Source organism: Panthera onca, chromosome B1 (genome assembly GCF_046562875.1).
Source record: "Panthera onca isolate mPanOnc1 chromosome B1, mPanOnc1 haplotype 2, whole genome shotgun sequence".
NCBI classification, from domain to species: Eukaryota; Metazoa; Chordata; class Mammalia; order Carnivora; family Felidae; genus Panthera; species Panthera onca.
In genome coordinates, this window is record NC_138342.1 from 53176554 (window position 1) to 53198020 (window position 21467).

General features: G+C 34.8%; 1 protein-coding gene across 11 annotated transcripts in view; it reads right to left on the reverse strand.

Moving 5' to 3' along the window:
• The window catches only part of EPHA5 (EPH receptor A5), a 342710-nt gene that overhangs the window by 283209 nt on the left and 38034 nt on the right, over positions 1 to 21467 (reverse strand). The gene's annotated exons all lie outside the window — the stretch shown is intronic.

Sequence of the window (21467 nt, forward strand, 5' to 3'; positions counted from 1 at the left end):
TTCCCTGATGATCTTTCTCTAAATAGTTACTTTACACTTTCATATAACCTTACTGCTGACACTGTTCATTCTTGCAATGATTTTTTTTAACTTTTTAATTTTTTTTAAATGTTTATTTATAGAAAGAGGCAGAGCATGAGCAGGGGAGGGGCAGAGAGAGTGGGAAACACAGAATCAAAAGCAGGTTCCAGGCTCTGAGCTGTCAGCACAGAGCCCTACATGAGGCTCATATCCTCGAACCCAACCGCGAGATCATGACCTGAGCTGATGTCAGACGCTTAACCGAGTGAGCCACCCAAGCACCCTCTTGCAATGATTTTTACAGAATAATTAATATGCCTCAATCATTTAGTTTAATGTTTTTCTCACATTCAACAACAAAGTATATACCTATGTTTATGAGATGACCGCATTTATAATTCTGATATGTTGCCATATTTAAACATTCTTTTTATAACTAAGTAGAGCTAGTAAGCAAGTAAAATACATACTTGTTCTAGTCACAGGAGTATGCCACAAAGAGATCCATGAAAAAAATAAACTGAGCATATTGACAACCTGCCAACTATTTGCACACGTACACTCATTGATAACACTCCACACTAATCTATATAAACAACTTAATGCTCCCTACATAAAAATGATGTCTAACAGTGACCGAAAATTATATTTGAGAAGTTAATATTCTTCAGAATTTCATAAACCAGTATTAGATAAACATACAAATATATACATAATTTTAAGGATTTTAAAAAATCTGGACTCTCTTTGTTAGAAGAAAGGCATTAAAAGAAGAGCTTTGGTATTTAATAATAGAATGTAAATTGTTACCCAAGTTAGATTTACTAACCATAAAGAATATTTTAACTACAAAAACTATACATTGATATTAAATAACTGAATTTGATTTATGCAGCCTAGTTTTGAAAATGTACCTCTAAATGGAAAATGAATAATGACTGAGGCAACTTTTTCCTATTTAAACTACCTTAACTCATTTTTTTTCTCAGCTAAAATACCTTAAAGGTGACAGTATTAAACATTCAGCAAGAGATGTACCAAGTAAGTCTCATATATATATATATATATATATATATATATATATATATATATAGGCCAGGTTTTCCTAGGTAATATCTGTATGCACAGAATTCCCATTCAATTTAATGGGGTCATGCTTACATAAACACACACACACACACACACACACACACACACACACACACACACACCAGAGCTTAACACGTATATATATAAATTCTACTCAGTCTCTTTTTTCTTATTTCATTCTAAAATATTTTTTCATACTAATATCTCTTCTTTTTTTCTTAATTGATAATACAACTGTAGAGTTCCTACTTTCTTTATTCCCCGGCTCAATTTAGAGACCTACAAAGAGGTTTCTAAACACCGGCTTAATCGTCAATCATACAAATACTTCTAGTGGTTATTAAAAACAAAGATTTTAGGGTATGACACATGACCTACAGAATCCAGGGACCCAGGAATATGTATTTTAATTATATATGATGATTAATATTTTTTAAAAATGTATTAAAAACTTAAAATGTGCATAGAACTTTTCTAAATATTCTACATATTTTAACACACCAGGATCCAGTGAGGAAGCTATTGTTATTTGGATGGGAAAACTAGTAAAGTTAATGAGTTGTGGGGCTGTAGTTCCGGTAGTATTACATCAGAGTCCTGACTCTTGACCTTTTGGCATTTAAGCAGCCTCTCTTGGTGTGTCAAATGTCTAACTAGATTCCTATAAAAATGCCCAATAAATGTGAATGACCTATACTACACTGATCACAAATAGTTACACTGTGCTTGTTTCCCAAATTAAGCAAAAAGTTCCATGAGAAAAGGATTACCATATATTCATATTTTGGATCCTTCAGCAAGATACTCGAGTTCTTTGTAGACGTTTGTTGAATTGATTCTTCTTTTCAAATCCTCCAAGTAGAAATCACAAGGAAACTTACACTATGCACAAAGGAAACATTACATAGCAAGCCTTCCTTTCATGATATAGCCTATTCTGTCATCTGACCTACTTTCTCCAACATCCCAAGCCTATTTCTTAGGCTTGGGCTTAGCCTCTTTCTTAGGCTAAGAAAAACGATTTTTATGAGAAATGATTCTTGTCACCATTAGCCATTCTATTTTTTTTATTTTAGGATTTTGAACATATTTATGTTCCTAAATTTACTATTTAAGAATGTCTGTGGTTGACATTATAGAAAGCTAAACAAAATGGTCAAAACTATAGCTCATCTTAGTATAAGGCCCAGATAACATCCAGGTTTCAGGTCTGGAAATACAGAGAAAGAAACTAAATTGGTTTGAAAAGAATTTATTCCCTTTCCCTCAAGTTTATTCACTTTCCTTCAACCTATATGCATACTATTCTTTCAAATATATTAAGAATCAAATTAACACAATGTTCCTTCATTATAATGGAATCCTATTCAGCTTGGTTTTTTGGTTTTTTTTCTATGAGCAAGTGACTACCATTTTTCAGCTAGCTTACAGAGATATGTTACATTTTAAATTTGTTTCAGTTTTTAAATCTACTTTATTTATATTTTGTTTATGAGAGCTATATAGAATTGACAATCATTCAAAATCTCCTATCTATAGGTTTATATAACCCTTTCTAGAAGAATCAAAGTCAAATAATATTTCAGTTCTTTAATGGGATTACATATACTGCTGTGAGATGAAAGCAGACTGTGAAATTTTGTTTAGCTAACAGTTTGCTAAAACAGAAAAGAAATTAAGATTTTCTGGGACAGGGGTCCCTGGGTGGCTCAGTCAGTTAAGTGCCTGACTTCGGCTCAGGTCACGATCTTTCAGTTCATGGGCTCAAGCCCAGCATCTGGCTCTGTGCTGACAGCTCAGAGCCTGGAGCCTGCCTTGGATTCTGTGTCTCCCTCTCTCTTTGTTCCTCCCCCAACTCACGCTCTCGCTCTCTCTCTCTCTCAAAAATAAATAAACATTAAAAAAATTAAAAAAAAAAGATCTTCTGGGACAAAAAAGAAACAAATGTACTCAGAAAATAATCCAGGTAACTTGAAGAATCAGATAATGGATTTTCACAAACTTATAAAGGTCTCAATGCCTTCCCCATTCATGAATACAAAGTGTAAAAACAGAAGGTGATATGGTCTTTCTTTCTTACAGATAGAAAGGAGGAAGAACAGGAAGTGAGGAATGAATATTCAGGGAGTAACATGCTTCAATACTTACACGTGTATCAGACATTCATATGTATCTCTCTGAACGGATTTTTTTCCACAATATATTGAAACTCATTAGGAAAAGCAATGGAGTAATTGCTAACCTCAGACATTGGTCTTGGAAAAATGATTCTCACCTTAATCACCATAGAGCCAAGTTTGAATAATGAACACTGCAGTCATGTTTAATGAGGTTGAAGACAAAAAAAAAAAAAATGGAATAAGAACATTAGGGGGAACATCACTTATTTTTTTTACAAATTGCTTCCTTCTTTACATATGCTAGCTATGACAATACGCACCAACTCGGGAGACACCTACACCCACAAGTTGTAAATATTATGTGGCCAGAAGCGGGGTGGAGTTAACAAATGTATTGGTACAATGACTAGATTTTCAACTTTATGAAAGTGAAGGTAAGACATTTAATTTTTAAGATATTTGATTTCCAATATCAAATACAGTTATTGGTGCACAATAAGCAGGTGAGTATGTTTATGAATTAATATTTATAACCCATATCCTCCATTAGACTATGAGCAACATGAAGTTTTTCTTTCATTTCTCCATTTATAATATGCATACCACCAGAACAAAAAAGGTTTATAATAAATATTATTTCATTGAACAAATGAATGGAGGCACCAAAACCAAAGTGAAAAATGTCCAGAAATCATAATCCATTAGAAAAATTAAGATCCAGAACTAGATGGGGCACCTGAGTGGCTTGGTCGGTTAAGCATCCAACTTCGGCTCAGGTCATGATCTCATGGTTCATGGGTTCGAGCCCTGTGTTGGGCTCTGTGCTGACAGCTCAGAGACTGGAGCCTGCTTCGGATTCTGTGTCTCCCTCTCTTTCTGCCCCTCTCCCGCTTGTGCTCTGTTTCTCTCTCTCAAAAATAAATAAACATTAAAAAATAAAAAATAAAAAAGATCCAGAACTAGAAATAAAATCATGTGTCCAGAGACAAGAATATGAGTTCAAATATTGAGGTACTCACAGAAAACCCTTCCACAGGGTCCTAGCATGTAATGTTTTTATTAGAATTTCTACCATGTTGGCACATTTAATCCTGGAATAATCTTCTAGGTATTTTCCTATATCTAATATTTGGTTTTATGTGCCTGTATGTGGATGTGTTTCTGAGCTTGTTAGAAATTTGGGAAAACATAGGGTGGGTGCATTGGGCACAAACATTACCATCAGTACTCTGACTTCGGGGAGAGGCTACAGTGCATTAAGTTCTCCGATTAAAGTTTCACTTAGATTCTATTTTGCTGAAACCTAAGGAGTATGATTAAACCTTAGATAAAAGTCTTCAGGTTAAAATTATTCAGTCAGGCCTAACATGCTCTAAGAATCCTGTGTAAGTATATTCTGTTCAGATTGCTTTATTTTACAAAAGGGTAACTTTTTTGTTTAGAATCACCTTTAAATAGTATTTTATTTGGCATAGTCTACAAAGATGAACTGTAATTTTATTACACTTTTGATTAAACCTACCAAGTAGGATACGCTGAGTTAGAAAAGATAGTAAGCATCACAGCAGTGTAAATTTTCTCGAAAACCACTTACACTTTAGTTTATTTGTTTACATATGGACCTAGGCAAATTTACCAGAATGTGTCCTAGGCAGAGTAAACATGGCTGATTCGGAAAAACCACAGACAAGAGGTCAGGTGTTCCAGTCTTTGAAGATACAAATTTTACATCATTCCCTAACGTTAGCTAATGGAACATGACAAAGTGCTTACTAATTCTTAAGGAAATGAGAAAAATGTATTAGGTATTTCGTAACACCAAATTTGTTCAATTTATTGTAATATTCTTTATTTTGGGATTATATGTTTCTTATTAGTTTGGAATTCGAATTCTTTTTTTTTTAATGAAACAATAGTGATAATAGAGGGTAGTCATAATAGTGACGAGTTTTTATTTAAGGAGTGCTTTGAGTTTAATTTTTAAATTACTGATTGCTGCATAGCACAATTACAATTCTAGGAGAGACTTGTTGGGTTTTGTCTGTGAAAAAGAAGAAATGAATGATGTCTCCCAGAATTAAATTGGTCTGGCTTCTGAGGAAAACTGTGCACAGTATTTGAACTTCAAGTTTATGTAGTTTCAATTATTAATAAGAGCAGAAAAGTTGGTGTGTCATGTTAGAGATTCAGCAAGACTGGGAACTCTCAAATAATGTATTAATACTTAATTTTAAGGGTATATATTCTTTATGTAACAATTTATTATTTATTATTATCCAAATCAACTGATTTGGATAACATGACTTTAGGCAGTTTAGCTTATGAAAAGGTAGCACTCCCAAGTTATTTGTAACTACCCTATCTGAATTTTAAGAATCATATATCCATAATAAAACACTTTTATTAAAAGAGGTTGTGTTCCTAGGCCATAAGTCTCACATGAGGCTATTAACTTATGCAGTATATAATTAATGTATATGATATCATTTCTATGAGAAGCACATTTGAAGTTATAATTGAGGATGCCTAGTACTCACAGCTCTTTACAATAATCCCAGGGATCTGAAATATATTTCTGAAAATGAGGAAAATTTTCCCTTCCAACCACACATTCACTTAGTCGTTCATTCATTCAGCAATTATACTGATGATGTACTATGCTCTGGAGACACACTAGTGATCAAGAAAGACAATCACATGTTTCTTACATTATATTTATAACTAAGACACTCTCAAAGGAGGTATATAATAGTAAGATATCACACATAATGTTGGATTTCTGATAATTACTAGAAAGGAAATATTAAGTCTCTGTTATGGCTTTCCAAGATGGCTACATGAAGCAGGAGGCTCCAGGATTTGGAATTCTAAGCACCATCAAAAAGGCTACTTCATGGAGACTGAGGCATAAAAACTCTGTAGTAAGTGCCTCCATAACGCCTGTCTGAATAGGACTCTTTCTTCTTTATCACATAATGGTATTAGATCATATCTACCTATTATTGAGTGTCATATAATGTAACAAAAATTCATAATGAAATTACATTAAAGTGCTTTGACAGCAGTATGGCAACTAGTATAATTAACAATAGAAACTTCAGAAAATGCCAAAACGCATATATTTGCTCCATCAGTAACTAATGAATAATGGACAACAAAGGTAAAATCCATGATCTAATAGCTAACTTCACATTTCACTGTTAGCAATTATAATACAGATCAGAAACTAGGAAATCCAAATTCAGCCAAAAAACCTGGAGAGATTTATGATAATGGAGGTAAGAGTCAAGTAGAAAAAACAATTATGCTTCAGAAAAAGTTAAATAGGAGATAAAATAATTACATAATAAAATTTTTATTGAATTAGTTCAAATGCAAAGGCAATCTTGGTGACGTTTCAAAAACAAAAATTGAATACTTTTAAGTTTACTTGTAATTTTTGATGCTTTTCATAGTAGTCATTCACAAATTTATTGAGTGTGGTTGCCACACATGATGGATGTGTGGCTTGCCAACTATAGATGGGACAAGAACATTCATTTACTGCTATTAAGAACTGCATTTCTGGGGTGCCTTGGTGGCTCAGTTGGTTAAGCATCTTACTTGATTTTGATTCAGGTCATGATCTCAGGTCAAACTCAACATTGGGCTCTGCAATGACAGTGCGGAGCCTGCTGGGAATTCTCACTCTCCTCCTCTCTCTGCCCCTCCCCCCCCACTCTCTCATTTTCTCTTTCTCTCAAAACAAATAAATAAAACTTCAAAAAAAAAAAACTCAAATAAAAAAGAACTGCCTTTCTTTTTAAAATTGTAACAGAACAAATTCCCATTGTTATCTTTCTCTTCATATTTTGATATATTCAAAGGTAGATAGATGTCTTTAAGGGCATGAATTATAGGAAATAATTTCATTCTCTAAGGAATTTAACAAATTCAATAAATAAAATGGGCATTTAAAAATAGCTGTTATTTAAAAATAGCAATTGGCAAAAATGAAATGGCCACGTCAGATTTCAACATTCAGTGTACATTATTGTTCCTGTTACTATAGCACTAATGATATTTAAGATTTAGATACCTAAGAAAACAGGATTTTCCCTTATGATGGAACAAAGTAAGTTTGATAGTATGTGCTCTCCCACATAAATTATAGAATGTAAAAGAAGTATATAGAGTTATGTTGTGGGGGGGAAATCCATTAAATGTAACAATAGACTGAGATAATAGAGAAAGCCATGTAAAGAGTACTGTGCCTCATAAATCTATTTTTCTAAAATTTCCAATTTATTATATAAAATATATAAAATGACTATCTGTCTTTTTACATGAATGTACAGATAACACACATCTATGATGGATTTTCATGTTACCAGTGCACCTCGTGTCATGTGCGGATGCAATCATAGAGTATATAATAAAGAAAGTAAGCTGTTACGTTCTCCAGTCATCAAATGATGCCAGCTATGACATTCAGAAATATTAAGATATCAAGCACTTAAACGGTGCTTAATATCTTTCCTAGTTCTCCTATGAGGTAAGTCAATATTCTCATCTCCAGAAAGATTTAGTAATTGACCTACCTGACCTAATTCACAAAAGGAGGCCACTGCAAAAAATGAGCTAAATTTAAAAATCTCCTTGTCACTGTGGTTGCAGCTACATGATAATAAATGGTCCACAGTATAATAAATGATTCAATTTACAGTTAAAAATAAGTAAAACTGATTTTGGTATCACCAGCTGATACAACCAGCATCTGGATCCCGGTATATTGTGGGTTTGTTAGCAGTTATTTTGATATTTATTTAAAGAATGTGATTCAATAAATGTTAACGGAATATCACATAGCTAAGTTATACTTTGAGTAACAATTTTACATTTTGAAAAGAGGATCAGGTAAAACAGTCCTTGATATTTAAATTTGTCACTGGCAGTGGAGAAATAAAACACTAATTTACTGCAATGACAAAAAAAATATTTTTTATTTCTGAGGTTTGATAAATACTGCAGCAGAAGCCCAACATATGATTAAATAAAAGAATTACTTCCTATATTCCCCAAAGTCCTTAGAAAATATCACTATTAGCTACTGCATTATTTTGATAGAATATTTAAATATTATTCATCTCAATTTGGAATCCAAAGTTCACTGTTAAAAACCTTTACAAGACTTGAACCATTTTATGTATTCAATTGTATAATGATATAATCTCCAGTCCTAACACTTGTTTTTTAAAAAATCAATGTTTATTGCATCTTTGTATCTTGAATGCCTAGTGTAATTCTACAACATCAAATGACTTGTTGTATAAATATTTGCTGGACAAATTGATGAATATATAAACCTACAGCTGCATCAAGAAATTAAGTTCAATGGCATCATTTCAAGGTTATATGCAAGGTCATCTAATTTCAAATCAAAGTTTTACCTAGGAAATCCACTTCTGCATGTAATAGACTTTTATAAGACACTAGGTCAATATAACTTTCTGTGGGATTTCACATGGTTTCTTTCTCTGTCCTACCAACAAGCAATAGATGAGATTATATAGATGTTTAATTAAAGTACAAGCTAAATGAATTATTTAGTTTCTTATTTATGTAGATGAAAAGGGAATTTCTTTCACTGACCCTTGGAAAAAGTAGATCTGAAATCTTCTCCAAGGGAGTTTGAATGTCTAGCTCCCTGCATCTCTTTAATATGGATGTAGAATAAGCCTAATATGGCCCATTCAACTAGGTGGAGGCTATACTTCTCAGTGGCAGACAAGCAAGTTGTTATTATGGTGCCTTAGACAAAATTTCCAGCCATGTATAGGAAAGTGATTTTTAGGCACTGTTCCATATGCCATTATTATAAAGGACAAAAACAAATTCCTTTACTCCTATTTCTATGTATCATTGCATTCAAATAGGTTTTAAAAGAACAAGTTACTGATTTGAATAAAATGTTTCCTACACTGTGTTCTACTGAGCATTCTTCATGAAGATGTTACAGTGGGTGAAATGTTTCCTGATCAAATGTGGGATAGCATGCATGGCCATTAATATGTTAAAGGCTTAGTATAATGCAGTAGGTAGAGAAAAAATGTTTAATTCCATTTAATATTTCTCAAACTTATTTGAGTATAGAACTCCTTTTGCTTAACACATTTATTTCCTGTTTCAGACAATCTCTAGTACAACCTCACTTTGAGAAATATTGGGCATTAATTCAAGAGTTCTAGCCCTCCTTATTTGCCTAAAAGTCTGTCTTGTTTAGTAAATATATATTCACTTTATGAAATTTGTAGTTTGAGCAGGAAAGAGACAGAGAGAAAGAGAAAAAGAATGGGGAAGGGGAAAGGGAGAGAGAGGGGAAGAGCTAGAGAGAGAGAGAGAGAGAGAGAGAGAGATTTCCCATGTTCTCATGTTCTAGTTGCCTTTTCTGTGTTTGACCACATTATACCTTATTACTCTTTTAGAAAAAATAGAAATTGACACTTGTCTTAATTCAGGTTCTATAACAAATACTATAGACTAGGTGGCTTCAACAACAAATATTTCTCACAGTTCTAGAGGCTGGAAAGGCTAAGATCAAGGCCCCAGCAGATTTAGTGTCTGGTGAGCTCCTGCTTCCTGGCTTGTAGATGGACACCTTCTTGCTATAGTCTTATATGGCAGAGAGAGAAAGAAAGGAATAGAGATGGAAAGGCATACAGAGAAAGAGAGAGAGAATGAGAGAGAGAGAATGAGAGAGTGCAACCTTTCCCCTGACTCTTCTTTTAAGAGTACTATTTCCATCCTGAGAGCTCCACTCTCTAGAGCTAATGACCTCCTGAAAGCCTCACTTCCTCAAAACACCAACATTAGGATTTTAATACATGAATGGGGGGTGGCACAAACATTCAGTACAGAGCAGGGCCTAAATTATCAAACTTCAACAAATTCACACACCTCAGGTCTCAGATTTGACCACCCCATCCAGAAGCACAGAATGGATTTCTTCATTACATTTACACAAATTCCAACCATGAACTAATTCTAGTGTTAATATCCTTCTTACATATTATAATCACTTATTCTGTTAGATTTCAAATAAGAGTCAGAACCATAAAACCATAAAATTTGGGCACTAAAAGAATCTTAATAATTACCAACAATTATTCTTTAATACATGAGTAAACTGAGATAATTAAGGTTTGGAACAACTCACAAATTGTTATCATTATTGTTTGTTATATTGTTACTGCTGCTGTTTTTGTGGTGACGGTTTTCAGTTTCAGACTACATGAATTCATTTTTAAAATACAATCTTTAAAGTATATTGGAAATGTTGACCATAATGTCTAATACTATGAAGAACCCCAACTATAAAGTCCTATGGTTCATTCATTATTTTTCACAGCTTGTCCTAAAATTTCCATCTGAGGATGTGGAAAGAGTGCATAAAAGAATATTCAATTCAATATTTTACTGATTGAGTATATGATACTGTATCTTTACAACCATTTCCACTTTCCAAGAGTGATACAATATATATGCAGATGTCAGAAATGAACTTCAGTGCACTAATGAGTAATGCAACTATGAAAATCACTTATGACTGGCTAGTTAGAAAGCATTATCAATATGTGATGACATGATAGCTACCTCTCACCTTCTAGATTAATGATATTCTAGTAGCACTTTTGGGAACCACATTAATTTTCCTGATATTAGCACTGAAATTATATATGCTATTTTTTATCATAACAACCTTAAACTATATATTTTAGGAATGTAAAATAATTCCAAAATTATAACATGATGTAAGTACCATATACTATCATTATGGTTAATTACCTTCAAAAATCTGGCATCAAAATGAACAGTAAACCAGAGAATCTTGTTTAATGAAATGACTTCATCTCTCAGGATTATACTCATCATTATGCCTTTAATTGTGCAGACCGGAAGCACTTGTGGCACAAACTTGGTAATCTTGGATTATTTGAATAACTTATAATCTCACCAGAGCTTATGATTCATTGGATTATAATATATTTGCATGTTATAATCCACTAAAAGCCCATGCATGCCCAAATATACAAGCTCTGTTTAAAATGAAACTTCTCTGGGGCACCTGGGTGGCCCAGTGGATTGGTTAAGCATCAGGACTTCAGCTCAGTTCATGATCTCACGGTTCTTGAGTTTGAGCCTAGCATTGGGATCTCTGCTGTCAGCACAAAGCTCACTTCAGATTTTCTGTCCCCCTCTCTCTCTGCCCCTTCCCTGCTCTCCCTCTCTCTCTCCCTCTCTTCATCTCTTTCTCTCTCTCTCCAAAATAAATAAACATTAACAAAAAATTTTTAAAGAATGAAATGAAACTTCTCCAACAGCTTTGGCATCTGTCCTGTCTTTATGTATATAACATAGAGTGGAATAAATGAAGTATTAAGTTAGACATCCTTGAGGCACATGAATGCTATTTCCATTATCTGTGTTCCAGATCAAATATTAAGAAATAAAGCCGAATTGGAATGTATTTTCTGAATAAGTTCAGGTCCATGCTCTATGGCACTAATTGGTCATAATAACATAAAAACATTTTGGAAGTGTTAAACTCATGTAAGGAAATTCCACATAAGGAAAGCAGTATTAATTGATGGAAAATATTGCCTTCCTCTTTTGTTATTACATTTTTGTATCTGTAACTTGCTTCTAAGCAAGAGACTTGGCTTTAGATGCAGCACAGGGACTTTCAGAACCAGGTCAGCAATCACAAGGGTGATTTTCTTGGGCTCTACGGAAACAATGAGCTAATAGGATGCTATTGGTTTTATGCCTACTCATAATACCTAGATGTAGACAGAAATACACAGCCAAAGTAGCTTGGAAGCACAGAGATATTTGTGTCACAGAAAAGAATGATAAGAACAGCACAGGGAATATAGTCAATAATACTGTAATACACTCTGAGCCTTTCAAAATGTATATAATTGTTGAATCGTGATATTGTACGCATGAAACTAATTTAACACTATATGTCAACTATACTTCAATTAAAAATTAAAATATAAAGAATGATAAGAACCAAAAGATATAAAACCAACAGGTACAATGAAGCCCAAAATACAAGAATAGTGGAACAAGTTATATCAAGATTTTAAATAACTCAAATAGACCAATTAAATACGATTATCTATAAGTCAAACAGACCACTCCAATAAAATTACTGAATGCTGGGTAAAATTCATATGTATTGTAGAAATTAGGCTTTGTAGACATGATAGAAATTATATACTGAAATGACTAATTTCATTGCAAATTTTTAGAATAAGATATTTTACATTAGTGATTATTTTAAAACTAAATTAATTTTATGAGAACACAACTTTATATTGAGGAAAATGCATCCTCATCAGAATTCCTAACGGACACCAGTTGAGATGGAGTCCAGATACTTTTTAACACTCTCCTTATAGCAGAGATGTTCACCAACAGCTACATCTAAACTTATATTCCACAATTTTATCTTCCTCCCTCAACCCAGCTACGGATGTTTGCAAAAGTGATAGACAGCTGAACCAAGTGGAACCCATCAAAATCTTTCTATGTGGAATTTGGAACATTCCCAGTATGATTATGTCTTTTTAATATAGGAGATGAAATTTGGAATTGTGGAAAAACCATGTGCAAAGTGAAGCAAAAAAGTCTGGTGTGCAGATAGAAGAATGAGGAAACAACAGGCCAGAAGCAGGGATGAGAGAGAGAGAGAGAGAGAGAGAGAGAGAGAGAGAGAGAGAGAAGCCACCACCCTGTTCATGAGAGCTTGCCCAGTCAATTGGTTTCATTATTTCAAGAGTTCAACTGACCTTGGATTTTCTGAGTTAACCACAAATTCGGTTCTTTCTCTTCAACTAGCTAAAGTCTAGTTGACATTGCTTGAAAATTGATCAACAGAATAATAAATAGCTAAAGCAACTTTAGTTATCTGGACAATTTACAAAGTTAGAATACCTCTTGGAAATTATTGTTGTAAGTATAATATTTTATTTTAATAATGTTTGAATAAAATATTTTCCCTATATCCTATTTAAGAGAAAAAGCAAAACAACACTTAAGTCCTTTTGAAGACAGAGACTATTTATTTGGTATATGCCCATCATTGTACTCCTGCTCTAGGTTTAAGATATGCGTATCTTTTTTCAGAGTTTTCAATTTTCAGAGGGTTAAACTTTCATAGATTTTTTTAAGACCACTGTCTTAATCTGTTCAAACCGCTATTACAAAATGCCATGGACTGGGAAGGTTATTTAGGAGTAGAAATTTATTTCTCGCAGTTCTGGAGGCTGAAGTCTGGGATCAGGGTGGCATGATGGTTGGCTGAGGGACTGGTTACAGGTCTCAGACTTCTCACTGTGTCCTCACATTCCAGAAGGAGGCTGGCTAGCTGTCTGGCATCCCTTTTATTAGAGCCTGAATCCTATTCATGAGAGCTCCACTCATGACTTAAGCACATCCCACAGGTCCTACCTCCTCAAGCCACCACACTAGGGCACTAGGATGTCAACATATGGTTTTTGGTGAGTAAGACATTCAGACCACAGCACCCACCAATCTACAAAATGATCATTCATTCTCCTTTTGATAACCATTTCCTTACTTCACTGTAAATTTTTCACATCTTACTACTATTAGTGCACATTCCTGTTTTGTTCAGTGAAAGTGAATTGTTCATCAGTGAAAAACAATTAAATGCTTTAGAAAACTTTATGTGTGCACTACCATGTAAATGGCTAGGTGACTTTTGGCAAAACCTCTTAAGTCTTCATTAGCAAAGAATCTTGAGGCTTCATTTAACAAGTGAATATATTTTTCCATCTTTAGGTTTTAAGTAAAATTTAGTTCAAATATACTTAGTAAGACAATGGTCAAGACACGAAAACATTATAAGTGTATCAGTCACTAAGTACCTCCTGGGAAAAATAAAAATAAGAACCAAACCCAAGAACAGAAGCCAAGATAAAAAGTAATAGCAATCGCACACACCATTTAATAAAGGCCAGGCAGTGTGCTAAACATCGCAATGTTATCCCATTCTAATCCTTATAAGAACATTGTGCAGTAGGTAGTCTTATACATAATTTATAGATGAAGTAGAGATACTGAGATGAACCAATTTGCTACACATTAAGTAATAAGGGGTGGAGCCAGATTTGTAATCTAGATTAGCTGTTTTCAAAGTCTCCATGTTAACCACACTGCTTCTAAGGGAGCCAATATTTACATGAAATTAGTAATTTGGATTGAGCCCCAGGGAGAGGAGACCCTAGAGTTGTATATATGTCTGTGCAATAGGCTAGAGGTAGAAATTTATATAAATTCTTCAAGGAGTTAAGTAGAGAGAAATGAGTTCATTCGGGCAAAAGTGTGGTGGGATATTATTAGATCACAAAGATAGCAGCGGCTATGCTCTGGAGGACAGAGATCCCAGGCTGAGCAGTCTGGACCATCATTTTCTGCATTAGTGCCCGTAATGAATAGTATTAAAGAAAAAAGAGAGGGGGCGGGGAAAGAATAAGGCAATGAATAGCAAAAGCCTCAAAAACTTCAAACACAGAGAGGAGTCTTGAGCATTCTCTCTCCCCCTGCTGCCTTTAATGGAAATAATCAACAGGAATGCTGGATGATTACAATATATTTTTTCTCTGTGGGAGAGGGAGATTATGTACTCAGAACCATAAAGCATTTTGCTTGCAAAATTAATTCAAATTGACTTGCATGGGAGCACTGTCACATGAATTGAAAACAGCTGAAGAATGGTTAGGGAAAAAAAAAAAAGATTATGATAAACAGCAATCAAATTACTCAGAAAAGTACCTAGTGTTTGGACCCTGGGGACCTCTGCAAGGCCCAGTTTTATTTAACACCTTCATTAATGAATGGGAAGATGGAAATAAAAAAATCATCATATTCACATATGGAAACTGGTACAAATACCAATGAGAGCAGACATTTTTTTCTTTTCAGAAGGAAAAGGATTTTAGGCCCAGATTTTACATGGACCACATTATTTGGCAAAGAAAATCTAGACAGAAACCTAGAAATCCTCATATGCATAAAGAGGAAAGGGAAATATGAGGACCCGGTATGAAACAGGTGGAAACTATATCGGGAAATGACTGTTTGATGCAAGTGTGTGCCCAGGTGTCTCACATCACAGGCAAGGTGACAGTAACTTGCATATGACTCTTTAGAAATGATCTGAAACTGTTCACATTTATGCTCCCTGCTTGTTATACAGACCGATGGAAAAAGTCACTGAAAAAGGAACAAGTGGGAAGAATTAAGTGTTTGGAGAGAAAGCTAGACAAAGTGTTGCATATGGATAACATACCTGTACATATTGCAATCTGGAGGAAAAAAGAGATAGAGGTTGAGATGGAGGGAAGAAGAAGGATTTCACAGCACGATTTGCCAAAAGGGAGGAAAATAATTAAGTCCTAGAGCCATACTTTGCTGAGGAAGTGGGACTTAAACTGCAGTCTGAAGGATGAAGCCTTTAGCTAGCCGATTGCAGGTAGGTTAAGGAGGATTAGCAAAAGGATTTTGTGGATAAAGGTCATTTTCCAGTTTATATTTGTGAGTATCCTTATAATGTGGGAAAGTGTTTTGAGAGCCTGGAAAAAAGAAAATATTTGCAATATTTTATAGTTACTTTGAACACATAAACAACGTAATACCAAATAAATAAATAATACATGCATGTCTCAAACTCACTTTGCAGGAATATACTGTGACTATTGCTAATTCATTCAATTTAATTGCACATATCAAAGACTAAATACATTTGTCTCATATGCCAAGGCAGAGCTGGACATTTTAAAGAACTTTCTTCATAATTGCTAAGTTTCCATGTGGGAAATCTAAATGCAAAATTGTGCTTCTTCTAAACTTCAGTGTATGCTTAATGACTATCTTGAATTCCTTAAATTATTTATCTTAATTACCTTACGGGTTGGGTGTTCTTTTTGTTTTCTAAAAAATAATGAATACAAAGCTACTTTGGAACAGGATTGTTCTTCATTATACTGGCATTTGCATTATATAGTATAATATCCATTCCCTTTAGAATTATTTTCTATCACTGTCCAAATAAAGTGCTTTTCTATATCCACTAATGTGTTCTTTTTTACCCACTTCAGCATTACGTTAATCTTTATTAGCCTCTCCATGCTCAGTGTGGGCCTCAATGCTTGTCATTATCTTTCCTCTCCTTCAGTGGAAAGCAAAGCCAAAATAAAATTCTGGCAAAATCTACCGTGATCATAACCAAGATACAAGAGATTATCAGCGCTCAAATATTTCTCTTCATCCTTCACTTTTCATTTTTGGAAAAGTAAATCACACAACAAAACCCCCATATATCCTTTTGGAAAAAAATCTGTGTATCAGAATAGAAAACCCAGTTTAAGTTTTTCTTGATTCAAGTGAATCCACATACAACACTAATAATGTATTCACAGTCCAATTTGAATCATCTGAATTTGAGTCATTTTCAACTTCACAAGTAAATACACGGGTTCTCTAGCTCAAAGAAATCAGAAAATAGAACAAAGTGACACTAAAACAACAAAAGGCACAAACTCCTGTTTTTGAAGTGTCTTGTATGGAAGACTATTTTGTTCTCTCTCCCCCAGGCAGAGAGCAGGTTACTGTTTGTCTTTTAGTACAAATATGATTTAATCTGAAATCTTTCTCAAATGAGTAAATTATTGTAAATGATCCTAATAACCCCTATGATCGGCATAAGAAAGGATTTTACAATAATGTTTACCTTACTTGACTGAAAAAAAGACAGCAAAAATAAAAGAAGAGCTTCAGGACAATTCAGAGGTGATACCCAGGGGAATGTAATGGCTTGCCAATTGTGTGCTACAGGAAGTACAGAGAATTCAGTGGGGAAATGGCAGGTTCCACCAAAGCAAAGGAGGCAGGTGTACCTTGTGATCTTTTGTAACCACAATATATGGGAAGAAAGAGCAACAGTGGAATTTCTGAGAAGTAAGAGCATAATCTGCTCTAAACAAACATCATGACCATTAATTTTATTCTCATAAGTATAAGCCTTGAAAACACTTGCTAAAATTTTTTAGGAAACAATGTTGTTTACAGCTATGCCTACACTATATAGATTAATCAATATTAAATGTTCCAGAATATGACAAAAATAAATGTAATGTAATTAGAAGGGAGCAAAATACACCTTCAGGGTGTGTATAAATAGGCTGATGAAGCTATGGATACAAGACTGACGATTTAAGAGAAGAAAAAAGAGAGAGAGAGAGAAAGAGAGAAAAAACTTAAGTGAGAAAAGAGTTTCAGCCGAATCATTCAACCAGAAAATTGGGATAAATGTATTGCTATGAAGATTGCTCATCTATTCTATAAACATTTTTTTTTCAACGTTTTTTTATTTATTTTTGGGACAGAGAGAGACAGAGCATGAACGGGGGAGGGGCAGAAAGAGAGGGAGACACAGAATCGGAAACAGGCTCCAGGCTCCGAGCCATCAGCCCAGAGCCCGACGCGGGGCTCGAACTCACAGACCGCGAGATCGTGACCTGGCTGAAGTCGGACGCTTAACCGACTGCGCCACCCAGGCGCCCCTGCTCATCTATTCTAAATACTTTCATAATTTTAATTGGAATGGGATTTATATACAACATAACTTTTACCTTTAAAGAAAAATACTTACGTTCTTAAAGGTTTTGCTTATCTTTTTCTAAAGTCTAGTTGTGAAATTTTCCACTATACGTGCCATTTACTGGGAAAGTGAAGATTTGCAGAAATGGAGTTCTTAAAATTATGGGACAGTGTTAATTCCAAAATTCCTAAATTGGGCATCAAAAAATAGAGGGACATTTTATGATAATAATATATCACTATCAAATCACAAAAAGACACGGAGGAACCTTAAATACATCTTGCTAAGTGAAGGAAGCCAATGTGAATAGGCTATATACTGTGTGATTCCAACTACACGGCATTCTGGAAATGGAGACTGTAAAGAGATCAGTATTTGCCAGGGACTAGAAAGGAAAGAGAGAGGATGGGAGCAAGGAATGAAGAAGTGGAACAGAGGGGATATTTAGAGCAGTGAAATCATTCCTTATGATACTGTAATGGTACATACATATCCTTGTATATTTGTCAAAAACAACAGAATGTAAAACAAAAAAGAGTGAACCTTAATAAAAACTATTTTATGCTGAGGTTCTCAAACTTTTATATTACTCATTTGAGAAAGATTTCAGATTAAATCATATTTGTACTAAAAGAGAGACAGTAACCTGCTCTCTGCCTGGGGGAGAGAGAGCCCCCATGTGGGGCTTTAACCCATGAACTTGGAGATCATGACCTGAGCCAAAGTCAGACGCTTAACCGACTGAGCCACCCAGGCATCTCAAGGTACGAAAATTCTTAAAGTCTACTGACTTCATCCGATAAAGTCAAATGCCAAAGTGACAGGTGAGTGGTTATTGCATTTAACTACCAAAATGTTGCTTTCTGGCTATATTTGAAAATAGCAATGGAGAAGCAGCTTTTAATTCAGCCAGCATCTCTCTATTGTTTTGATAGTTTACGAATCAAGTGGTGCATCAAAATACATTATTTTATCTTAAAAACAACACTGCAAGACAGATAACGTTCCTACCTAACATTTAGGAAAGCTAAGGTTCACAGAAGCCTCAAAACCACTAGTGAATTACAAGTATAGCTAGAAGTTAAGTTAATTCATCTTTTTAGCTACCTGTTTGTATAATTATACATATATATATATATATATATATATATATATGTATAATTATGTATATATATACACAGACAATATAACAAATGCAACTTATACTTTTGAGCACCTATGTGCTATACATTTTGTCAAATACTTATGACCTGGCAATGAACAGAATGCAACCCACTCTGGCCCATTTAAAAATGTTTAAGGTGAATTTTCTCTTCAGCATCAATTCCTCTTTTATATAAACTAGAAATCTGGGAACCATCCAGAACCTAGTCATATCTCTGGAGACCTAACTGTTTGGAAGACTTCGCCTCTGGTTTAAAATAATCAGTCTCATGGAATACCTGGGCTTGAAATAGATTTAGTCTCTTACCAGCTGCTTAACCTTGGGCAATTCACTTACCCTTACTGAGCCTCATTTTCCTCATCTACAAGAAGAATACTAAGTACCATTCTTGCATCGCCATTGTTAGTATTAAATGAATTTATGTACATGCAAAAGTACTTTTTCATGGGAAGACAATTAGAAACAGTGATATGATACCACATGTGCCAAAGGCAATACAGGTGGTCTTCCCAGTGCAGTACAAACTATCAGAGTGACTTTGAGCAAATACTGTCACCTCTCTGCCACTTTTGCACACTACAGAAAGAAAAGATAAGACTAGAAATTATTTCATGTACCTCATTGGTCTCACGCTTTGGTTACTCATTCTATAAATAATAATGTTGCCTCAAGATCCAAGACTTCTGGGACTTTTGTTTTCTTCAGTGCTCTACCCCCAGGGCCTACAAGAGTCACTGACACATACTAAGTGCCCAATACATTTCTGTTGAGTGAATGAATGAATGAATGAATGAATGCAGAAAATTTGTGTTTGCATAAAAGCAAACCTTGCTACAACATAGTATTTCTAGGTATGTCCAGAATAAAAAAATCGAAGGAAAATTCAATTAACTACCATGAGGTATGTGTGCATGATACAAGTGCATGCATGCGCGCACACACACACACACGCGCGCACACACACACACACACACACACACACACAGTCTCTCTCATATACTGTGGCTAAATTTGGGCACATGCTGAAGCCCAAATTCAAATGATGTGTCTTGATTAAGGTAAAGTACTCAAAATCTATTAAGAAACTATCTCAGCATGTAATAATCATAGATTTTTTTAAAAAAATATATGAAATAAAAGAAAATCCTGATGATTGTACACTCTAAAATAGTGCCAGGGTGCCTGAGTGGCTCAGTCCATTAAGCATCCTACTCGATTTCAGCTCAGGTCACGATCTCATCATATAGGGCCCTAGGTAGGACTCAGTGCTGACAGTGCAGAGCCTGCTTAGGATTCTGTCTCCCTCTCTTTCTGCTCCACTCCAGCTCCCCACGCTCACTCTCACTGTCTCTCAAAATAAAAAAAAGTATTTATTTTGAGAGAGAGAGAGAGTGTGTGAGCATGGGAAAGGCAGAGAAAGAGACAGAGAGAGAGAGAGAGAGGGAGAGAGAGAATCCTAACCAGGCTCCACACTGTCAGCACAGGGCCTGACGCAGGGCTCAAACTCATGAACTGTGAGATCATGACCTGAGCCAAAACCAAGATCTGGACACTTAACCAGCTGAACCACTCAGGTGCCACAAAATAATTAAATAAACTAAAAAAATAAAATAAAATAAAACATATAAAATGAAATAAAATAAAATAAAATAAAATAGTGCTAACATTACAGACTGAGTACTTAAATGAGTAAAGAGTATGAGATGGAAATTGATTCAAATAAGATAATTTTCGTACAGTCACAAAACAGCAGCCTTTACTCAGATTTGAGCTATTGAGGTCATAGAAAGCTGCTAGTTCCAGCATTCTGAAACTTCCAGCTAAACAGAGAAGCTGGACATTCAGATTTCATATGAAATCTCCCAATCTTTAAGTGCTGGCAATGAATTCAAGTGGATATATTTATATGGAGAAACAAACAAACCTTTCTCTTGGTATGAGAAAACTAGAAATGCAATAGAAGGTCAAAGGAAAAATATTTACTGAGAGCCATCACTGTGCAAAATTCTACTTTCAGTTCTAATTTTAAATCTTTATGCAAAACTATATCGCAGTAACTTATGCTCCATTTTATAAATTTAAAAACAATAAACTAAGTTATCCTTCCAATACATGTTTATTGAACTTCTCTTATATGTCAGGACCTGAGCCAACTTGTAGAAACACTGTAGAGTAGTAAATATGAGATCCCTAGAAGTATCCCAGGAGCTGACAAGCATAGAAGTGTCATGGGAGCCGGGCGCCTGGTGGCTTAGTCGGGTAAGCTTCCGACTTTGGCTCAGGTTGTGATCTCATGGCTTGTGGGCCCGAGCCCCGCGTCGGGCTCTGTGCTGACAGCCCAGAGCCTGAGGCCTGCTTCGGACTCTGTGTCTCCTTCTGTCTCTGCCCCTCCCCAACATGT